Source organism: Macrotis lagotis, chromosome X (assembly GCF_037893015.1).
Source record: "Macrotis lagotis isolate mMagLag1 chromosome X, bilby.v1.9.chrom.fasta, whole genome shotgun sequence".
Lineage (NCBI taxonomy): Eukaryota > Metazoa > Chordata > Mammalia > Peramelemorphia > Peramelidae > Macrotis > Macrotis lagotis.
In genome coordinates, this window is record NC_133666.1 from 659726308 (window position 1) to 659750162 (window position 23855).

The following is a 23855-nucleotide window of genomic DNA, read 5'->3' on the forward strand; positions in this document are numbered from 1 at the left end:
GTGACGCTGGATATGTCATTTGCCACTGTCTGGCATCAGGTCTTTTGGGATCTCATCTAAAGCTCAGGGTTTAGACTCAAGGATTTCTCTAAAATCCCTTCCAAATTGACTAGGATGTCAAAACTTATGTCCAAAACAGAACTCAATATCTTTCCCTATGAAATTCATCTTTTTTACAAACTTTTCTATTTTTCCCAAAGACATAATTATCCTTCTAGTCACCTAGATTCTGAATTGTTGAGTCCTTCTTTCTCCTCCCTCATCCCCCTATATCCAATCAGTTTCCAAGTCTTGTTGATTCTACCTCCCTAACATCCCCTTTATCCCCCTTTTTAACTCACGTATTCACCTGTATCATCTCTCTTCTGAACTATTCCAATTGCCCACTACTTGATCTCCCTTCCTCAAAATCTTACCTTCTACCATTCATCTTCTACAAGTTGCCTACGTGAGAGTCTGAAAACACAAGCCTAGCCATGTCACCCCATTCTTACCAAAGTGCTCCTGGTTCTCTATAGCCACCAATATCAAGTATAAATGCCTCTCTTTTTAATTTAAAGCCTTTCACAAATGGACTAGTCTACTTTTGCAGACTTATTACTATACTTCATGTTGCTTGTCTCAGTTTTCTTATCTGTAAGATGAACTGGAGAAGAAAATGGCGAAGTACTCCATTATCCCTGCAAAGAAAACATGAAATCTGGCATCAGATACTTACAAGTTTTGTGATTCTGGGTAAATCATTTAACCCTGTTTACCTCAGTTTCCTCATCAATGAAATGAGCTAGAGAAGAAAATGACAAACCATGCCAGTATCTTTGCCAAGCAAACCCCAAATGGGGTTGGAGAGTCAGACATGATTGAAACAACTGAACAACTACCCTTCAAAAACTTCATGCTCCAGTTATTTCTAATATACAATATAGCACATGTAATCTTTAAATAATCCTAATCATACTTTATAAATCTTTAAGTTTTGCAATGTGCTTTACAAATATTATCATATTTTATCCTCCTATCAACCCTGTGAAGTTCTATTATTATTCCTACTTTAAGATAAGGAAGCTGTGGCAAACAAAGGTGGAAAGATTTGCCTAGATCACATATAGTAATTTTTTTTTTTCAAGGCAATGGTGTTAACTGAATTGCCCAAGGTAACACATAGCTAATTAGTTATTAAGGATCTGAGGTCAAATTTGAACTCAGGTCTTCCTGACTCCAAGGCCAGTGCTCTCCACTGTATGGTGGATAGTAGAATTTTATTATGAATTTTATTATGTATTTTATTATGTATTCTAGCTGCCTGATAGTAATTTTTTTGAGGTAGTATTAGAACTCAACTCTTCCTGTCTCCAGTCCAGCACTATATTATGCCAAATTGTTTCTGATGATGATGATGATGATGTGATTATTAAACTTAGGATCCTAAATATCAAGAAAAAATTACTATAGAAGTTATGTAATTCAAGTCTTTAATTTTGCAGATGATGACACTGAAGCCCAAATTGACTAAGGTTAAGTTCAAACTGACAAAGTTGAGATTTTAATCCACATTCTCTGACTCCTTAACCAATACACTTTCTACTGTACCAGTTAGAGTATAAGTATTATTACCTTTCCAGGCTCACTGAACATTACTTCCTTTTGTGCCTGCTATATTTCAGCAAAAACCGCTTTACTTGCTGCCTTCTATCTTTTATTTCAGTACCTAAGGTTTACTAAGAACCTTAATTAAGGTGAGGTAACAAGACTTTATCCCAGGATGCAAAAACCTAAAGGACACCAAAAAAAAAATTCCTGTAGTCTCCTACCCTTTGGAAATTGAGTTTTCCAAATCGGAGCTTTCCCTTCCTTTTTTGCAGGAAAAAAAAAAAGAAAAATCCTAATTAAGGCATGACCATCGTGCTTTTGCAAATCTGGTTCCCATACTTGGAATATATTGTCTCTTCTTCTTTGTCTCTTATTTTTTAAAAATTAGTTGATATGGGGGCAGCTAGGTGGTGCAATGGATAAGAGCATGGGGCCTGGAGTCAGGAGTACCTGAGTCCAAATCCGACCTCAGACACTTAATAATTACCTAGCTGTGTGGCCTTGGGCAAGCCACTTAACCCCCTTTGCCTTGCAAAAAAAAAATTTAAAAAAATTAGTTGATATGGGGAATGACTTTCTGGAAAGGAAAAAAGGGTATAGGGCTAGGGAAGTTAAACAATGCTGAGAGAAAAAAAGAAAAGAAAATTGTATTTTTTTAAAAAAAGAACAAAAAACATAATAGTCAGCTGTTTTCAGGGTTCAGTTCATATTCAATGTCTTTGTAGAAAGCCTTTTTTATGTTGTCTTTCTCCTCTAAATATAGTTAGAAGAGAACAAATATTTCCTGACATGTCAACCATTTGCCAGGTACTTTATAAATATTATCCCATTTAATCCTCACAACTCTGGAAGAAAGATACTATTAAGTTTCCCCATTTTGCAGTTGAGGAAACTGAAACTGAAACAGACCACAGTTAAGTGACTTGTCCAGTGTAACACAGCTAGTAATTGCCTGTGGTCAGATTTGAATACAGATCTTTCACACTCCAAGTCTATAGTTCTATCCACCAATTCACCTACCTACCTTTGAAGTGTTATCTTCTAATGTGTTGTGTCCTCCTAGTGTAATGAAAACTCTTTAAAAGCCGGGACTTACCTTGTTTCGTATGCTGTCTTTTTACCTCCCATCCCTGAATCATAGTAGGTATCTCAAAAATGTTTGTTGTATTGGACCAAAAGGGTCAGAAAGTAATCTCAATGATAATCTTTGCTCTACTCTGAGAGAAAATACAGGCAGACCTTTGGCCAGCAAGAACAGGATTTGGGGCCTTTAAAGAAATCATTGGACATCTACTTATCAGGCTGGGTGATGCTTCTGGCAAAAGTCAATTTATTTTTTCTTCTGTTGGTAGAGCAGAATCGGTGGAGCTATATGGAGGAACAAGAGGTTCATTTCATCTTGGGCTCATCAGCCAACCAGTCAGTAAATTCAACTCTCACCACCCTCATCCCCCTCTTTTATTGATGATGATGTGAAAGACAGCTAACACAGCTTCATTTTCAGGGTTGGGGTTGAGACGCCTATCTCGACAGTCAGGAAAAATTACCTTTCAACTTGCAAACTCTGCATGTACCATCCTAGAGCAATTGAAAACGAATAAATCTGAGCTCCCACAATGTCATCTTAATAGAATTGCTTTTCTGACTGTTAAGTGCACTTTAAGTGAATGATAAAAGAAAATCACAATTTATATTGGAGGATACGGGTATCTTCCAAAGCCGCCACATTCTCTCCTCCCTGCAACTGGTCTAGTTACTTTAAAATAAATAATGATACTCTAAGAATTAAACAAGGAGAAGGTTCTTTGAAAAGGTTGGAAATAAGTAAGGGGGATTGGCAGGCTTATCACTAGCTTTGGTCCTTCATCCCCACCCCCAGCAAATATGAACTTTCGAGGTGCATCATGAATTTTCCAAGGACCAAGTAAGTTAGATGGAATGGCGAATGCATTTTCTGCCTCGGGTCTTTTTCTCTTAAGCAAGACCCTATTGGGTAGCTGAGTCAATTCATGCAAGATTGTGAAATTAGAATAGAAGAAAATCTTCAACCTCCTCCTCATGGTACAGCTTAGAAAATTGAGAACCAGAAGGGTCATCACTCAAAACAACAAGTAGCGGTGCTGAGATTTGAAGTCTTACCTCTGTGTCAAAATCTAGGACATTTTATCAAACAAATAATATTTTCTTCCGGCCCTATTCCTTGATTCTTGGCCCCTATTTGGAATACCTTAGCTCCAACTACTCTTCCCCTGACTCAAAAACCTACCTGACATAATATCTCCTATAAACCCTTCCCAGACCATTTTTTTCCTCTATCCCTTTTCAAACCTTTCATATGTTTTGTTCACCAGGAGATATTGCTGCCCTAAACTAGTTTAATGTTATTTAATAATAAAAACCAAGTTGTCTCATTGATGAGTTCTATTCAATACTGGGGTGGGGGGGTGCCTGTGGAGGGAGGTTCAGGGAACAGACAGCAAGTTTCCATGCCTATCAAAAATTACTGTTTCTCTTCCATCCAGTTTCTTCCTAATTGTGGTTACCAGTGTTCTCATTAATCTATGAACATAGCTTACATGTTCTGTGTGAATTTTCCATTTTAAAAAAATTTTTAAAAATTGAATGAAAAATCATCACATTTTTATCTTCCCTGCTCAATTTCCATTCAAAAGACCTTTATCACATGAGCACCAAGTAATGGGATTGACCTCCTGGCATGGTAGGACTGTATTCCATTTAATTGCTCATGACTAGAGAAGTAAAGTAAAATTAATAAATAATAGTGAAAGAGTAGCTCTTGTACTGATTATCTGTGTGGACTTGAACAGGTCATAACCTCTTCAAGTGCAGAATGCAGGACAAAATCTATACTATCCCAACAATCTCTAAAATTATGACTTTGGTCTTCTAATGATAAAATGGGACACTCACTAACATGAACTGCACAACTATGGATTCTCCAGATTTATGCCGACTCCAAACCCTGGACCTTTAGATATGGTTTCAAGTCTCCTCATCTGCTATTCAAACTGAGATTGATTCTCCTATTTTATTTTATTCCATTTACCAAATTTCAATGAGAATGATGTTCAGTCAGTTATATTAATATATACAAAGTCCAATATAATGAGTTAACATATACAAAGCACTTTGTAAAGCTTAAAGCGTTACCTATTAGGTAGCAATTATTTTAGCTAACTAGATTATCTGAGAGAACTTTTGATGTAGGGTGATTCAGATGATCTCAAGGTCTGGATCAAGAGCAACCATAAGCAATCAATAAAAACTGGCATTCTCTCCCTGGGCCTCAGTTTCCTTATGTGTTAAACAAAGTCAAGTGTGTCATGGATTTCATTGACAGGCTGTTGAAACTTTTGAACCCTTCTTTTGAATAATGTGTTTAAATGCATAAGATAAAAGGATGACAATGGAAAACAATTATTTTGAAATTCAATGATATATGAATGTAATGGACTATTACTGTGCCATAAGAAATGATGAAATGATAATTTCAGAAAATGTAAGTAGAACAAGGAGAATAATTTATAGCTTGATAATATTAGAGCGAAAAATAACTTTGAAAGATTTTAGTTTTCTTATCAACATAATGATCAATTGAATCCATAGGAATAAAGAAAAAACATGCCACTCATTTTATGCCAGAGAAACGACGGGCTTAAAATTCAGAAAAGAATATTTTTTCAGGCATGACATTTTGTTTGTTGGATGATGAATCATGAATCTAGTGATTTGTTTTTTAGTTTATTTTTATTGTTCATGAAGAGAAGGCAAGAGAAGGTATTAGGAGATGTAGTTTTTAAAGTTTGATACTTGAAAAATTTTTTAAATAATGAAACTATAGAAAATAAATAGAGCCAATATTTTTTTAAAGTTCAAACCCCAGGTTAAGAACTCAATTCTTTCTAAGGTCCCTTCTATCTGCTCTAGTCTATGTATGATGTGCAGAAAAGAAAGCCCAAATCACACTGTAACCAAAGTCCTGAAATAAAAGGTTTTGAATGGCCTGGGGGGAATCCTTCTTCCCCTCTCTGCTGTTGAGTGAAACATGTTCAAATTTCCCAAGTTATCCAGTTTTTTTCAGCATCCCAATTATGTTAAGTTGAAAGCAGTGATGTCAATGGATCATTAACTTTAACAGTGTCGGCCATTCTCACTATTACATTTACATTAATTAGCCTTCACATACGAGTATTTAACAGAATGCTTCACTTAGATGGATTTACTAATGTTTTTTGGAAAGATTCATTTGGAATCTTGAGGATCAGGTCTGGACAGAGTGAGCATCCAGATGGATATAGACTAATCCTTTTGTGTGGAGGAGGGGGACAGGGGATAGAGTGAAATGTGAAAGAAGGATGGACTATGAAGGAAAACCTCAATCCAGAATCCACATAGGCTAGGTCTCTTCTGAACTGATCTCTGTTTTTCTGTTCCCTTGTATCTTCCCCCTTAAATTGAGTAGGAGGAAGAAGCCCAGAGGGAGAATTTATAGCAGTTTTAAAGTACCACACAGTAGACACTTCATAAATGTTGGGGGTTGATGATGTTTGTGTTTCTGGGAAGTTTAGTGGAAAAATAACATGCTGAGATTATACCTCCATAGTGAAAAGCAAATGGAAAATGCTCCAGGAGCTCAGATACCCAGAATACCTGAGTACAAAGGGATCTTAAAGATGCAGCCTCCATTTCTACCTTCACATCTTGCTGAAGAGGAAATTGAATTTACAAAGAAAAAATATGTCATAAAATCAAAAAACTTTGAGATGGAAGGGACCTTAGAAATCATTGAGGGTGACCCCTTTATTTTACAGATACAGAAACTGAGAACCAGAGGATTTGAGTGGTCCAATTAAAGGTCACACAGAAAAATAAAAGGTAGAGTTGGGATTTGCTGGAGATTGATTAATGACAGCATAGTTTAGTGTCTAGAAATCTAGAAGTGAAATAATGAAGACTTGCCTCTAAATATGCTTGCTATTGACCCAGAGTTAGACACTTAAACTCTCAGAGACAAAACAACAAAATAAAACACTATAAGATTAAGCTACAAAACATCCACAGGTCTCCAGTTAGTGGATGTACTTTCCACACTGGGAGATCTCTACATCAAAATCAAGTCTAGGTTTTGTCTTTACCTCTTCATCCTCCTGCATATATGAATATTTATATACATAAATATTCATGTGTATAATATATATGCATGTGCATATAGATATATACTCACATATATATATGAGAATATATACACATCCATTCTGTATATGCATATAAGAGTGGTTTTATATGTATATATATATATATATATATTTATAGAGTCATGCACATATATGCTTACATAGATATCAGTATACAGATGTGTATATCTTTGTGTGGGCAAGCTAGGTAGTACAATGAATAGAGCATGGGACCTAAAGTAGGAAAGACCAGAATTCAAATTAGACTTTAGGTAGATACTAACAGGCAAATCATTTAACCCATTTGTATAAAGCTAGAGAAGAAAATGGAAAACAACTCTACTATATGTGCCAAAAAATCCCCTGGACAGTTGGTCCATGGAGTCATGAAGAGTCTGATATGACTGAACGATTGAGCAATAAAATATATGGATATGGATAAATGGATAACTTTGACAAATAATGGATTAAAAAGAATGAATGATTTAAAGTAGAAGACTTGGATTCAAATACTAATTATAGAACTTACTACCTTTGGGACTTTGAGACAATAAGGTAAGCTCAAAAATACCACTGTTACACAGGAAGAAGATACAGGTTCAAATGCTGGCTCTAGTATTTCTATCATGTGTGACCTTGAGTAAATATTTAAGTTCTCAATGTCTTGGTTTCTTTATCTAGTGATAACTAAAATAGGACTAGATGACCTCTCAGGTCCCCCCAAAGTCTAAAGCTATGATGCAATGAACCAATGCTCTGAATTTCTTTCCAACCAATTGTCTATGCACTGCATATATACAGCTTTTATTGACTCTTTGAGGCACCTTATTTACCCCCAAACTAGGAAGTGAAACTTTCTTTCCTCAGATTCCTTAGGACCCTATTAATTGCTCTTCGGTACTGCCCTGCTTTGACCACACCTTACCTAAAGGAAGAAGGACCTTTAACTAGTTCAGTTTTAAAGAGTAATATGTTTGTGAATCATATCCATTATAAAAGTTAATAAACATGGTGGTTAAATCAGAGGCATAATCCTTTAAGTAAGGAATAGTTTCTGACTCCTTTGAAGGTAAGTGGATCAGTCATTTGCCTTTGTTAACACTTCTTCCAGCAGGTGACAAGAAGAAAGATTTTATGCCTGGAAAAAAAGACATCCAATTCAATTCAAGTCAGGTCAAGTCAAATCAATATTTATTAAACTGTACACTGCCCTAGCCAAGGTCTATAGTTGCAGTTCCTAAGTAGCTAAATAAATTTTCTCTGCCCTTGCTAGTGGTTATTAAGAATGATTGTAGTCTCCACAAGCACAGATAAATGAATAAAGTAACAGAAAATAATTTTAAGGAGGAATAGACTAAGGGACAGGATAAACAGGAAGACCTCATGTAGAAGACAGCACCTGATTGTTTGCAGTTTTCCTATTAAAATTATTATAGGGGCAGCTAGGCGACACAGTGGATAGCACAGTGATCCTGGAGGCCGGAGGAACTGAATTCAGATCCATCCTCAGACACTTACTAGCCTTAAAAATTAATTAATTAATCAATCAATCAATTAATTACCATTTCCATCTCGGTCACCTTTTGGCAAGGTGAAGGAGGAGAAGTAAATCAGAAAGGGATAGAAGATAAGCAAACTTCTCATTTGGTAGGTGCTAGTTCAGCACAGTGGAGACAATTCTTGATTTGGAGTCCAAAAAGCTGCTTTCAAATCCACACTTAACCAAGAATGGCCTGTTTCACCTTGGACAAAGCCTTAAACTCCATAGACCTTAGTTTCCATATCTAAAAAAATAAGGGCTTTGACTACATCAACCCTAAGGTCTTATCCAGCTCTAAGTCAATGGATCCTATGAATAATTTCCCCTTTGAGTCACTTACCTTCCCAGTGTCCGTTTTCTTCTCTACAAATAACATTTGAGACCTTTAGTTAAGTGCTGAGTACCAATGAGTTTAAAGTAATTAGTTATAGCTAATTCAGATTCTCCAGGGAATCTCTCTGAGTCCTCTTGGATTTTCAAGTTAAAAAAAAAATAAGGTTTCACAAGAGGTCTCTCTTGAGAATCAAAGATCCGAAAAACAGACAAGAAGCGTTTGTAATTAAAGGAGGTTAGTACATCCCTAGATACGGTGGGGGGTAGGCAGGTAGATTGTTTTTGTCTTAATAGGAATCATGCAGATAAAACTCTCCATGGGAGCTGGGGAAAGACCATCACAGAACCAATATAGTTGAAGGCCACTTAATTACTAGGATTTGTCAATTTAACACTTTTTCCACTCAAGAAATGTCCAACAGAGCTCGTTTTCTATTTTCCATGTACTTTTTAAATGACCTTTATCACTTCATTATTAAGGTACACTGAAAAGAATACTGAATGAGGAGATAGAGGATCTGGGTTTACATCCAGAGTCTGCCACTACCTGTGAGACTGTGGGCAAGTCAGAGCTCTTCTCTGGTCTTATTTTTGTCATTTGTAAAAGGAGGGGGTAACCTTCATTAAATTATTAAATAGTTTCTAAGATCCATTTCAAACATAGATTATTCTTTCTCCCCTTCTTTGGTAGGGACTACAGGGAATGCCTATATAAATGAAATCACTCTACCTTTCCATTTACTAGAAAGGGGTCTGGCATACACCAGTCACTAAAATGATATTTCAGTGACTGAAAGAAGCTCCATCGTCACAAATCTTTGTGAATTATAGGTGACTAGTTCCTCTTTAATCGAATACTGCCTAAAATAATTGTAAGGTTTGGGATATCAAACTCTACTCCAATTGTAATAAATTGTCATTGTCATCATTAGCAGTGTCCACCAGAGCTTGTAGTAGTGTATTGCAGGAATAGCCAATGGCACTGTCTGCATCCGGAACTGAGAATCACACTAAAGAAAAAATAGATACACCAAGAAAAACAGTTTTGGGACTTTAAAAGGGAATCAATCCTTGGATCTCAACAGAAAACTAAAAGAGACTTTAAGAGGACTCTACAAATGGAGAATGTAACCTTCAGCAAGCAGGAGCTATATTACCCTCTGGAAACAGGTATTCTCTGATTTAGTTCACTCTTAATTGGAATCTTTTGAGTGTGAAGGAAATGAACCCCAAGTATTGAGGAAGTTTTCTGCAGCAGCACTGCTGTATCTATTTAAAAATACTTTCTAAAAACGAATTAACTCTGACTCATAATTAACGGGGTACACACTGTTGGAGGTTCACAAGTTACACAGGAGAAACCCCTGCCTTTCGTAGTTACTCTTATTTTCCAAATGATTTTTTATTTTATTTTTCCAATTACATGCTAGGAAAGTTTTTCAACATTCAACCACTTGAATATTTTAAGTTATATAATATCCTTCCACCGTCCCTTCCCATCCCCTCCCCTCAGCTGTAAAGAGTCTGGTAAATATTGTACATACACGTTCGTGTTTAACATGTTTACAGATCAGTTATTTTCTGTATGAGAAATTAGGATGAAGGGAAAAGGAAAAAAAACCATGAGATAGGAAAGAAAAACATAAGAGAAATTTTTAAAAAGTGAATGCAGGGTTCATTCAGATTCTGTGGGGGGGGGTTTGTTTGGTTTTGTTTTTCTTCTTCTGGATGTGGATAGCATTGTCCATAATTAGATCTCCCAGGGTTTTCCTAGCTCTCTGAACTGCTGAGAGGAGCTGCATCCATCAAGGTTGATCAATTCACAATGTTGTTAATGTGTACACTGTTCTCTTGTTTCTACTCCCTTTGCTCAGCTTCAGTTCTACTCTATAGTTCAACCATTCATGTTTCTTATAGAACAATAGTACTCCATAATATTCCTATACCATAACTTGTTTAACCATTCTCCAGGTGATGGACATCCCCTCAATTTTCAATTCATTGCCACTACAAAAAGAGCTGAACATTTTAGAACATGTGGGATTATTCCCCTTTTTTTATGATTTCTTCTGGATATAGACCTAGTATTGGAATTGTTGAGTCAAAGGGTATGATCAGTTTTATTGCTCTTTGGGCATAATTTTGTATTGCTCCCCAGAATGGTTGGATCAATTCACAACTCCACCAACAATGCATTAATTTCCCAAACCTTCCACAATCTCTACAACATTGATTGTTTTCTCGTTTTTGCCGTTTTAGTCAATCTGGTATGTTAGGTGGCACTTCATAATTGTTTTAATTTGCATTTCTCTAATCAGTAATGATTTGGAACATTTTTTCATATGATTATATATAGCTTTAATTTCTTCATTTGAAAACTGCCTGTACATTTTCTTTGAACATTTATCAATTAGGGAATGAGATTTAATGAATTTAATGCAATTTTCTATATATTTTAGAAATGAGAATCCCTAGCTGTGAAAATTATTTCCTAGCTTTCTATTTTCCTTCTAATCTTGGCAACATTAGTTTTAATAGTGCAAAAATTGTTCTATTTAATATAGTCAAAATCAATCATTTTCTAATTTATAATGCATAGCTATTCTTGGTCGGTTGATTGGTTGGTTGGTTTTTGTCCTTTGTTATAGAAGAAATCCCAAATTACAGCACTATGTTTGAGACAAATTATAGCATATGTGACTATGACTGATCAGACCAATGCCAACTTGGAATGCTTTACCACAGGTCGGGCACAAATAGTTCACGGGAACACCTGGGGTGGGTATTCTAAACTTACATAATGCTACATTTCCTTTGAGTTGCTTCTATTCTCCTTGCTCATAGAGTGTAGCACCCTAACTGATGAGGGCAAGCCATGCTGGGTGGTCCTGTGCCAGTGTCTCCCATGCTGCACAATCAGTTCTAATGTTCTTCGGGTGCCCCACTATTGTTTCTTCTGACTCCCCTGTGAGCTCTTGCCCTGTTTGAGTTCTCCATAGAAGTCTTTTTGGCAAGTGTATTTCTGGCATTCTAACAACAGATGCCGCCCATCGTAGCTGCAGTTATTCTTAGAATTCTGATGAGAAATAGTAGGTGTCCTCTAGGGGACTTGACCCCGGGGATTGGAGAAATATCCCTAAAAGTCATTCTACACACACATTATGAAGTCGCTTGGTGGTACAAATATCATAACCGGCTGTGACTGGTGACTCTATGTTATTCATAAAATATGTTTGTAACTATGCAAACCTTCTGCCCCTTAAGATCTTGTAAACATCTAGAATCCCAAAGCAGATTTCCGATGCTCCTGCTTCTCCGAATGTTCTTTCTGCCTTTGGAATTTGAGGCTTGGGGGCACATGAGGAGGTTTCTTGCTCTGTCTGGGTGTCCTTTCCACCAAGGATCTTCATGAGGGGTTCCTTGGCCAGGTTGAAAGTTCCATTCATCTCTAATGCTAATTGTTAATCTGAGACTCTGGAGTCTAAGAAATTAGCCTGTATCTACCTGATAAGCCTTGATAAGCTGGGTATGAGATTTTTTTGCTTGCCTATCTAAAAATCTCACAGTCTCCAAGTTGACATTGAACTCTAATTGAGGAGGAACAGTGAGGTCCTGCAGGAGCCAAGATTTGGGGCCTGTTGATATAACTATGCTCCCTGAAAAGTGGTTCACCTGAAATTTCCTCTGAGAATGGCCTTGAATCAATTTTCTCCTGCAAGGACATAGATCAGAGAACATTGGAATTTACCAGGGTATCAAATGCAAAATTAATTGACTCATTAACCTTAATCAACTTGCTTTGAATTATCAAGGTCAGGTGCACAAATGGATTGGGAAGCTTGTTTTCCACTTACTCAGAAGCTGAGCTGCAAGATTTTACCAGTGATTCCTTGTACACAAACATAATTCCCCTTGTCAAACCTAAAGGTGACAAGGAAAGACAACAGCCAGTATAGTGTAATGAGGAGAGAACTGTACGGAGATTTGGAAGGACTAGGTCTAAGTCTTTATTTGACCACTTATCAACTGCATAGATTTGGACAATTCAACTTAACTACTTTAGGCCTCAAGTCTCCTTCCTCTACCTCCATTCCCTGAGCAGTCTAGAACACGGATGAAGGCAATTTGAAAACATGGAAACTCATTTATATATGGACTATTTTTATAAGAGCAGGAAAAGGAGTAAACCTTTCTGAGTAATGTGTCTCAGAATTCCTTCTAATGAAATGGGCATCTTTAAGAGATCACAACCTATAAATCCCATACTCAGAAAGCAGATCCAGATTTAAGTTCTAAGAGGACTTAAGAGACCTCATGGTCTTGACTAAAATCTTAAATTAACTTTCAGGGTGCACCTAGGTGGTGCAGTGAATAGAGTACTGACCTTGGAGTCAGGACAATCTGAGTTTGAATCCTACCTCAGACACTTAAAAATTACCTAGCTATGTGACTTTGGCCAAGTCACTTAACTTCATTGTCTTGCCAAAAACAAACAAACAAACAAAAAAACAGCATTCAGTCAAACTAAGAATTAATTAATTGTCATCACTATTCCTTTTTTTTTTTTTGGAGACAATCATGGTTATGTGACTTGCCCAGGTCACCCAGTTATTAAGTATCTGAAGTCAGATTTGAATTCAGGTTCTCCTCACTCCAGAGCTGGTGCTCTATCGACTGCCACTCCTAGTTGCCCCTATTTACCTATTCTTTCAATAATTCTGCATACCAGATTCAAATGGACACAAACTCCCAGATACAGCTAGAAACTCCCAGATACAGCTAGAAACTCCCAGATACAGCTAGATGCTTAAGTTGCTTCTCCATCTTAGCTGTTCATTTCACATAACTCTAGTTTTCTTAGACCCAGAGATGCTTCTTTCAAATGCCCAGAATCTTTCTAATTTTAGTCAAAAATACTTCTCAAGCAATTTAGAGCTAAACAAATTTTAGCAGCTCCATTAGATATCAAAAGTCCAATGACCTTCCTTCCTCCAAAGGTCTTAAACCTCAGCAAGAATCTTTTGATCATCTTAAATTTTCTCACCCTCTCCTACCCCAATGTAGAACTCATTCTCTTTAATCTTCTGGTGGAATGTAAGGTTCTTTAGAACAGGAATTGGTTTTCATCATTGTTCCTGTATCAGCAGACTGTCTTGTATGTGGCAGATAATTAACGCTTACTGTATTAAATTGAAATGACTTAGGAGATACAGATGATTTTTTTAGGTTTTTTTTTTGCAAGGCAAATGGGGTTAAGTGACTTGCCCAAGGCCACACAGGTATGTAATTATTAAGTGTCTGAGTCAGGATTTGAACTCAGGTACTCTTGACTCCAGGGTCGGTACTCTATCCACTGCACCACCTAGCCTCCCTGATACAGATGATTTTTAAAGATTTGCTTAATCAATTGGAGACTCACTGTCCTTATCTATAAGATGTGGGCAATAATACATACTGGTTCTGCCTTCCCCATTGGGTGGTTGTAAGAAAATAAAATCATAAGGGCCTTTTAAAACTGAGCTAATATGATAATGAAAGGCAGAGGGCCATCTCTGTCTCCATTTCAACATTCTCATATCTGCCAAATTGTTTCTCCTCTAACACACATATCAATCACCAAGTCTCCTCCCTATTCAAAAATGTCTGATGGCTCCCTATTGCCCTTAGGATAAAATACATACTGTAACTTATATTCCTTCACATCTGGCTCCCACTTTCATTTGTCCTCTTATATCATTTCTAATGAAATATTCAGTTTTATCTAAAGAGAAATCACCAACCAAGATTTAAAAAAAAAAAAGAAATGTAAAGATCAGAGGAAGGACAGGTTACAGAGGGTTAATGAAATAGTGTGAACTGCTGGAAGAATGTTAGAAGAGCTGAAGTTCAAAATGAATTTGACTAAAGGGAAATTTGAGGACAACAACAATTAATCAATGAATAAACATGAAGCACCTACTATCTACCAGATACATCACCAGCACTAGTGATATAAAAAGAGGCAAAAGGCAATTCTTGTTTTGAAGGACTCACAATAACAAAAACTTAAGTTTTAATGGGGAAAAGAAAAGGATCAAATAAAGTCATTGAGCACTATTTCTTAAGTATCTTCTAAGTGTTAAATATTATTCTAGGTTAGTCTCCAAAGAAATGAGAAATATTCAAATCTAGAGAATCTTTCCCCAAATGTGATCTGTGTGATCATAGTTTATTTGTGACCAACCTGTGTTAGAGCATTTCATGTTCATATTGGTCTGATGAACCACTTCAGACTCACTGTAACTAGATTTTATCAGAATGATGTCATTTTGGTCCTTTTCAAGAACAAAGGATAACAATCAACCAACCATTCTGGATTATAGGAATAGAAATACAAAGCCAATCATAGAAAGCATAGAACTACTACTGGGGGTAGGTGAGGCAATGGTAACTATCCAAAAGGACAAGACAAACACACTAAATTACTATCTCACTTCTGTTCTCTTTAAGGCAGCTAGTTGGTATAAGTAGGTGGAACACCAGACCTGGACTCAGGAAGATCTGAAATCAGATTTGGTAACAGATATTTAGCTCTGGGACCTGGGTCTCAGTTTCTTCGTCTTTAAAATCAACTGGAGAAAGATATGGCAAATCACTCCCATATCTCTGTCAAAAAAACCAAAAAAACTCACATTGGGTCCTGAGAAGTCAGATAAAACTGAAATGAATGAATAACAAAAACAACAGCAAATTTGTTTTTCTCTGTCAAGGAAAAAACCTTTGAATAGTTGGAACAAACCTAGTTAATGGGAACACATTATAAAGAAGGTATCGATGAGTGTACCTACCTGAGCTAGAGGATCTAAATTCTTAGGTATTTAAAGAATTGTAGATGTTATGCCTGAACCCTTCCATTGATATTCCCTTCCATTGATTATATATGTGTGTGTATGTTATTGCTGAATATATATAGATATAGATATAGATATAGATATAGATATAGATATAGATATAGATATAGATATAGATATAGATATAGATATAGATATAGATATATGTTATTGCTGAGCTAAGAGAGACAATGAAACCAAAATACCAAAAAACCAAAATGAAGAAAGATGGCTCCAGGACTTAGAAGGTCACCCATCTAATTCTAAGAGTTCATTCAGCAGGGAACTACACCTAAAGTAAACTTCCCAAGGGTTCTATGAAAGGAGAAATAGATTTCCAATACACTGAGAAGTTAGTTTTACCTTTGACCTTATGAGCTCTATAGCCTAAACCCACTCTTCCTAGGAACCAAAGTGAGAGCATTTCCCTGGTGTGCGAAAAGTTTCAGTAACTGTTCTTATTATGTTACAGGGAAATATGCCTCTAAATGCTAATTAATTTTGACCGCCTAAATGTCAACTTGGGGTGGGGAGAGCAAATTAGATTGGGGCTCCTAAGTAATAGTACTAGGAAAACTCCAAGCCCTCAGGGTTAACCTAAAGGGGAAAGTAGGAATCATTCTAAGGGATCCATTTTGCCAGTTGAAGTAGGAACTGTGGAAGTAATAGTAAAGAGTTGGTTACTGAACCTCTACAAAGGAAGTAGGAATCATAAAAAGCCAGTTCAGCTTCAACAAGAAGAGACCATGCCTAATTAATCTAATTTCCTTTTGTGATGGGCTTTCTCATCTGGGGAATGCTATCAAGACAGTTCACCTAGATTTTAGCAAAACATTTGATTAAAGTTTCTCATATATGGAGAAGTTGCAGAGACGTGAAAGAGATAATATTCCTAGTTAGATTTGGAACTTGTAGAATGCCTTGATTTAAGGAGTCTTTTTTGGTTTGCTACCGAGGGTAGTAAATTGCTCTGGGAATAGACATAAACCATTTTAAAATATAATTCATGACATGGTTGAAGGTAAGCTTATAAAATGAAGCTATGACATAAAACTGAGGGGAGTTCTCTGAGGCTGGAGAAATCCTCTGGATGCTCTAGTTTGCAGGTGGAATAATGCTGACTGCATCAGAGGTTTGCAGAGTTCTCTGTAACAAAACTCACTTGAAGAAGTTTATCCATCCATACAAGAAAAACCATTTGGATGAACAATATCTATTATTGAAATTTCAATATGCATTTGGTTCAATATTCCATAGAGCTTATCCAACAGTTTGTATACCAAGGTGGATGGTACCATTGAATAACAAGGTGGGCCCAGAATTGAAGAACATGAAAAGGGTGGGGTAAATTTTTTCCAGGAAATTTCAAGATTCTTTTACTAATTCTGAATTTACCATGAAAGCAAAAGCCCCTTTTTTCAATATGAATATTTTACTAGTATTGTTATATGGCAGTAAGATATGAACACCACTATCTTCAAAGAAATTAAGATACATATCAGAATGATGCCAATGGAGATGTGCATGGTACATGTAAACAGGCTGTAATATACAATCAATGTGGAAGTTTAAGGAAAGGATCAGAAGGTGTTGGGCATGGAATAATATCACAAGGATGTATATCACAATAATATGGGCATGGGAATTGAAAAATATCATAATAATAATATCACAAAAAGTATAATCGATTTTACCATTAGAAGATGGGACTCATTATAGGGTCAGCTTTATGTATATAGATTTGTAGGAGTAGATACTATATAATTAATATAAAATTTTGTAATGTATTATGTTATATTAATAAAATTATATTAATATACTAAATAGAAAAAGTAATATTATTAATGCACTTAATATAAAATTAGAAAATAATATAAATAAATTAATATAAATTTAGAAGTTATTAATTAATGTAAAATTAGAAAAAAGGAATAAAATTAAAAATATATAGTACACAACTAAAACAACTTTCAGTATTATGTGATGATAAAAATCAGACAATAAAAAGGAAAAATGGAAAAAGATATATAAAGATTTTTTTCTTTTTAATAACAAATATGTTTTAACTATGTCTTCTTGATGCTGGATATCAAGGAACCCAGAAAAGGCCATCTATCAACCATTTTTCCCAAAAGGTCAATATTCATAAAGAAAAAGTTGCTAGGATAAAAATGGGTATTTTTTACTACCAGCAAAAATGCTTCCAGAACCCATAAAATTATTACTTCAGTCAACCTAGAATTTCAAAGATATTACATTAGGAAACTTATCAACTATACAGTTTTAGATGATATTGGGCATGAAGTAAAGGTGAGTACACAGAATATAAAGATAGATGAGTTATCTCATAGAACACTGCCTACTCATAATCTTGTTTCCCAATTCACTAATGTCAGGCAAGAAAGACTTGAAAATTCTGAGGGGAACATGGAATAAAAAATTAGAGCTCCAAAGAAACTTGGTAACAGTGTATTAGCACTATTACCTGTATTAGTACTATATACCTATAATAGTGTATTAGCACCACCTTCCCTTTGGTGAATTTAGTAGTTTTGTTTCCATCTACCAGCTATCATGTGTGTTTCTCTGACCACCCTTTCTTTTATATCTTATCATTCTTTCTTTCCAGTCATCCTTCCCTTAAAAGAAACAAAAGCAGGATAATTCAATTGATTTTTTCTTCCCAGTATCCAAAAATAATAATAAAATAAAAAATGGACAGAGCTTTAATTATTTCTGTTCTCAAACTATATGATAGCACCAAGGTCTTTGATGGAAAGAACTTTCTTTTCTAGGTCTCCAAGAGAGACTTCTAAGTAAAAGAAGGGATCACCTACAGAGATATTTGTGAGGGTGTATCTGCACATCTAGACTATGGATATGGAAGTCTGACCAGAAGCAAGGCTAATGGTTGGGGTTAGACAGTAAACAATTCCTGAGGTTCTTAAGATGGTTAATTTTGATGATTTTCAGGGATATAAGGGGTGTCTTATACTCTAGGTGAGTAAAAGAGAAGAGGCTATCAAAAGAATGGGGGTAAATCTGACTTTATAATTGAAACTGGATGCTAACTTTTCCACCTATAGAAAAATTATGGAATTCATCCAATATAGGTATCATGGTGAAAGCATTAGAAAATAATAGGCTGCATTGCATAAGTGATATTCTACATTAGCCATATAGTTAAAATCATACAATTGATTGAAAGATATAGAGAACATAAGTTCCCCACTGTGTTTATTGTTTACTGACTATAAAAATATATTTGAACAGGGGAAACATTTTTTAAAAACACTTGCCTTATATATGTCAAAATTGTACAAGACACATTGAAAGATGGAACACATGATGTAACTTAGCTCACAACCCTCTGGATATAGATGTCAAGCATTTCTCACTTGGCACCAAAGGTATTCATAGCTGATAGAAAAGAGTTCCAATGTAAAGTACAAAAGGAAGAGGGATTCACTTTACATTATGAGGTCCTTTTGATGCAACTATTTGTACATAGAATTATACAGATTTTATCAAATCCCAGAATATTGTAGAGAATTCTAAATGAAATATATACTCCTTCAAAAAAATTGTAGTCTACATATCTACATGGGAGAGAAAAGTGCAGAGTCTGATTATTATCCTGACTATGGCATATATGAAAAGGGGGAATCATTCCATGATCATATACACATATATATGAATTATATATTTCTCTCAATTATTTGCATCCATCTATTTTTCTTTCTATCTATCCATTCAACCATCCATTTAATCCATTATCCATCTTCCTTTTCTATCCATTCACCAATTTATCCAAGTATCCATCCATCCATCCATCCATCTATCCATCCATCCATCCATCCATCCATCCATCCATCTATCCATTCATTCATCCATCCATCTCTCCATCCATCCATCCATGCATTGATCTATTTAGCAATCAATTGATCTATCTATCTGTCTATCTAATAGATACTACAAATGGTTTGGGTTCAGAATTGCATGGGTGGAGGACAGATAACTGGATTGTAATTGCAAAACTAAACAGCACTTTTGATAGCCAAAATTACAAAATTTGAGAGTTGTAAGGAATCTTAGAGGTCATCTTTTTCAAGTCTTAAACAAAGGGATCATCACTCCAACAAATAGTCATCCAGCCTCTGAAGACTCAGCACCTTTTGAAAAAACCATTCAACTTTTAGATAAGTATCATTTTTAGTAATTTTTTTTCTAGCACTAAGCCTTAGATTTGACTGTGCAACTTTTGTCCATTGCCCTTTTTTCTGACCAATTAAGATAAATAGAACAAATCTGATCCCTCCTCTACAAAAAAGATTTCTCTTTTTAACACTAATATTCTTTCAACAAAGATATGTAGCTACAAATCATGGAATATTCTCTTTTTATCCAGATTGTGTGTATGATGAATGTGAGTGGGATGTGATACATTGCTAAGGAGAAAATACAGAGAACAAGGCTTTGAAGAAATTCATCAGAGAATTATATAATTGGAGGAAAAAAGAAGGACCAAAAACATAGGGAGGATGAGAAAACTTGTGGGGTCCCTGAGTATCCTAATAAAGTCAGGATGATAAAAGTAAGTTTCCTTTCTAGGAAATGGAAGGATATGGACAAAGACCACAGGACTGGAAAGAATAAACTAGTTAGAATATGTATTACAGAATCACAGAATTTTATATTTAGAAGGTATCTTAGCAGGTATCTAATCCAACTCAAAAAATCCCCTACATGTATACAGTCTCCTTCACTCAAATTCAATTCACCTACATGTCATGGCATCATGGTCTTCTTCAGTAACATAGAACAAGGGGCAGCTAGGTGGTGCAGTGGATAGAACACCAGCCCTGGAGTCTGGAGGACCTAAGTTCAAAACTTGCCTCAGACACTTAATAATTGCCTAGTTGTGTGACCTTGGGAAAGTCACTTAACCCCAATGCTTTAAATAAATAAGTAGTTGTCCAGCCTCTGGAATTAAAGCTCTCTGAGGAGGGAGAAAATACCTCTTGAGGTAGTCTATTACACTACTGGAAACTAATATTTTTGGATTTGGGTTTTTTTTCCCCTGACTTCAGGTCTAAATTTGTTTCTTTGAAAACTTTACCCAATGCTTGTGATCCTTCCCTTTGGACAGACTAGCAGATAACAGAGCAAACATAAGAAGTATCAAATTTTTATTATGTGTCAGCATAATGATGACAGGTAGATAGCACAGTGAGTAGAATATCAGTCCTGAAGTCAGGAGGATCTGAGTTGAAATCTGTATTCAGACACTTAAAACTAACTGGTTATGTGACTTTGACAAGTCACTTAAACCTGATTGCCAGGCATCCAAGGCTCTCTTCAGTCATTTAGATTCCTATCTGGCCAATGGACCCAGATGGTTCCAGAAGAGAAAATGAGGCTAGTGATTTAACAAAGAACCTCATTCACTCAAATCCAATTCACCTACATGTCATGGCATCATCTACTGGATGTCATGGTCTTCTTCTATAACACAGGATAAGAGGCAACTAGGTGGTGCAGTGGATAGAGCACCAACCCTGAAGTCAGGAGGACATGAGTTCAAATTTGACCTCAGATACTTAATAATTGCTTTGTTGTGCGACTTTGGGCAAATCACTTAATTGCATTGCTTTAAATAAATAAAAAATTAAAAAAAAACATAGGACAGACATCATCAATCAATCAGTTATGTGCCAGGCACTGTACTATGCTCTGGGCATAGAAATACAAGCAAAAAGACAGTTCCTGCTCTTAAGAAGCTTCCATTCTTTTTTTCTTTTTCTTTTTAAATTTTATTTACGTATTTATTTATTATTCTAACAACATACATAGATGATTTTTCAGCATTCATTTTGTGGATACAAGTTTAAGTTCCACATTTATCTCCCTCTTTTCTTTCCCTCCCCCTTCCACTGAAAGTGAGTGATCTGATATAGGTTATACAAAGAAGTTTGCATTCTAATGGGGAAAGACAATACATGATAGGGAGATAAAAATGGAAAGAAGAAGAATGTCTCTGGAAAGGTTGTTATGGCAAGTCTGGAGAGTCAGAAGGATAGCTGGGAGGGTAAGGAAGTATGGTCAACCTGGGCTGGCACAAAATGAGGACTTTGGGGACAAATCATTAATGGGAAAGGGAGCTGCAAATACAGCAAGTTCAAACAAAACAATCTATTCTTCTCCCCTCCCTCTATGATATCATTTCAGATATTTATAGGAAGGTAATTTGTCCCTCTGGAATCGTCTCTTTTCTAGGCTAAATGTGCCCAGTTCCTTCGAGTGACTAGGTTTTTCATCATCCTCATTGCCATCGTCTTGACACTCATCAACTTTTCAATGTCTTTCTGAAACTGTGGCATCCAGATCCGAGCATGATAATGCAGATGAGTCCCGACAAAGGAAAGGATTAGTGCCATCTATCTATTATGCCAGTCTTAATGTTGCTTAACAATGCATTAACTAAATAGCAAAGTAGATCAAATACAGAATTTAAGAATCAGGTAGATTTGATTTCAGATCCTACCTCAAATGCTTTCTGTGACTCTGGGTATGTCATTTGGTATTTTTTGACTCAGTTTCCTTGCCTTTAAAATGAGGATAATAATAATAAGTACCTCACGGAATTTCTGTGGGGTATTGATAAATCAACATATATAACTCATTGTGTAAATCCTAAAGTATTACATAAATGTTAACTATGATTTTTTTTTACTTTAGTTAGTAGCACACTGCTAACTCATTTTGAGCTTATGATCCAATAAAATCCCTAGATCTTTTCCAGAAACATTGCTATGTAACTATGCCATCTTCATCACATACTTGTGATATTTACCTTTTTTTTAGCCAAGTGTAAGTCCTTACATTCATCCCTACTGAATTTCAGCACTCTAGCCTATCAAGATCCTTTTAAAACCTGGCTGTTAAATGGTATTTTATTTATCCTTCCCAGTTTTGTGTTATGTGTGAATTTGATAAATACACCAACTTTATTCAAGTCATTGATAGAAATATGGAATAGTTCAGGGTCAAGCAAAAATCTTGGCACTAAACATTGGAGATTTCTTACCATGGGAATACCGAACCATTAAAACTACTCTTTTCATCCAGCCATCGAACTAGTTCTGAATCTATTTGTATACACTATTGTCTAATTCACCTCTATCCAACTTTTCCACAAGAAGAGAGTAAGATATTTTATTAAATGCTTAGATAAACCTTGCCCACAACCTTCTTCCCAATAACTGGCAATTATGTCAAAAAGGAATTGAAATTAGTCCGTTATGAGCTATTCTTGATGATGCATTCTAGCTCCTTGCAATCATTATTTCCCTTTAGAGTTGTTCACGACCATCTTTTTAATGATTCATTTTATAATTTTACCAGAATTTTAAATCAACCTCAGTGGCCTATAGTTTATAGACTCTGATTTCTTCCCTTTTTAAAAAATGAGTACAACGTGTGAATTCTCCATTTTTATGATACTTCTCTGTGCCATTATCTTTCAAATGTCACTGACAGTGACTGGGCAATCAAATCTGCCTTTTTCTTTAGAATCAAGGATGGAGTTAATCTAGGTCAAATGACTTGTATTTATCAAAATTCTCTATTAATGTCTCTTAGTTATCAATTCCTTGTTTGTAATTTTTTGCTTTGTCATTTGCCTTTTAAAGGTCATTCTTTTTGTAGAGAAAATGTAAACAAAAAATGCAGAGCTACTCTGTGTTTTCTATATGATCAGTTATCCTTATACCATCCATTCTAAGAAAAGGTGCTCACCTTTCTTGGATTCTCTTCCCCACTTTACCCACCAAATATAGCTAAAAGCAAACCAAAAATCCCTTTTTTATTACTTTTCTAACCAGTCTTAACTCACTCTATATTTCACACTTCTTGGTATTATGTTTTATAGTATTGTACTCCATTCACACTTTTCTTCTGTTGCCTAACCTAGGTGTACTGGCCCTGAAGTCAAAAGGACCTGAGTTCAAGTTTGACCTCAGATACTTGACATCAGCTGTGTTACCTTGGACAAGCCACTTGCCCCTGATTGCCTTTCATCACAGACAATCTCCAACTGTCCTAATTCAAACCCAGATGACTCCAGAGGAGATAGTGAGGCTGATGACTACTTATCACAGCACCCCCTCACTCAAATCCACAGGCGTTTTATGGCATCATCTCTCTGATGTCATGGTCTTCTTCAAGAATGAAGGACAAACTGCAACCTTGCATCCATTTTTGTCATGTTTTTAAGAATCTAATATTGTAGGCATGTTTCCAGTGCAATCATTTTGGTCTCTTCTAACA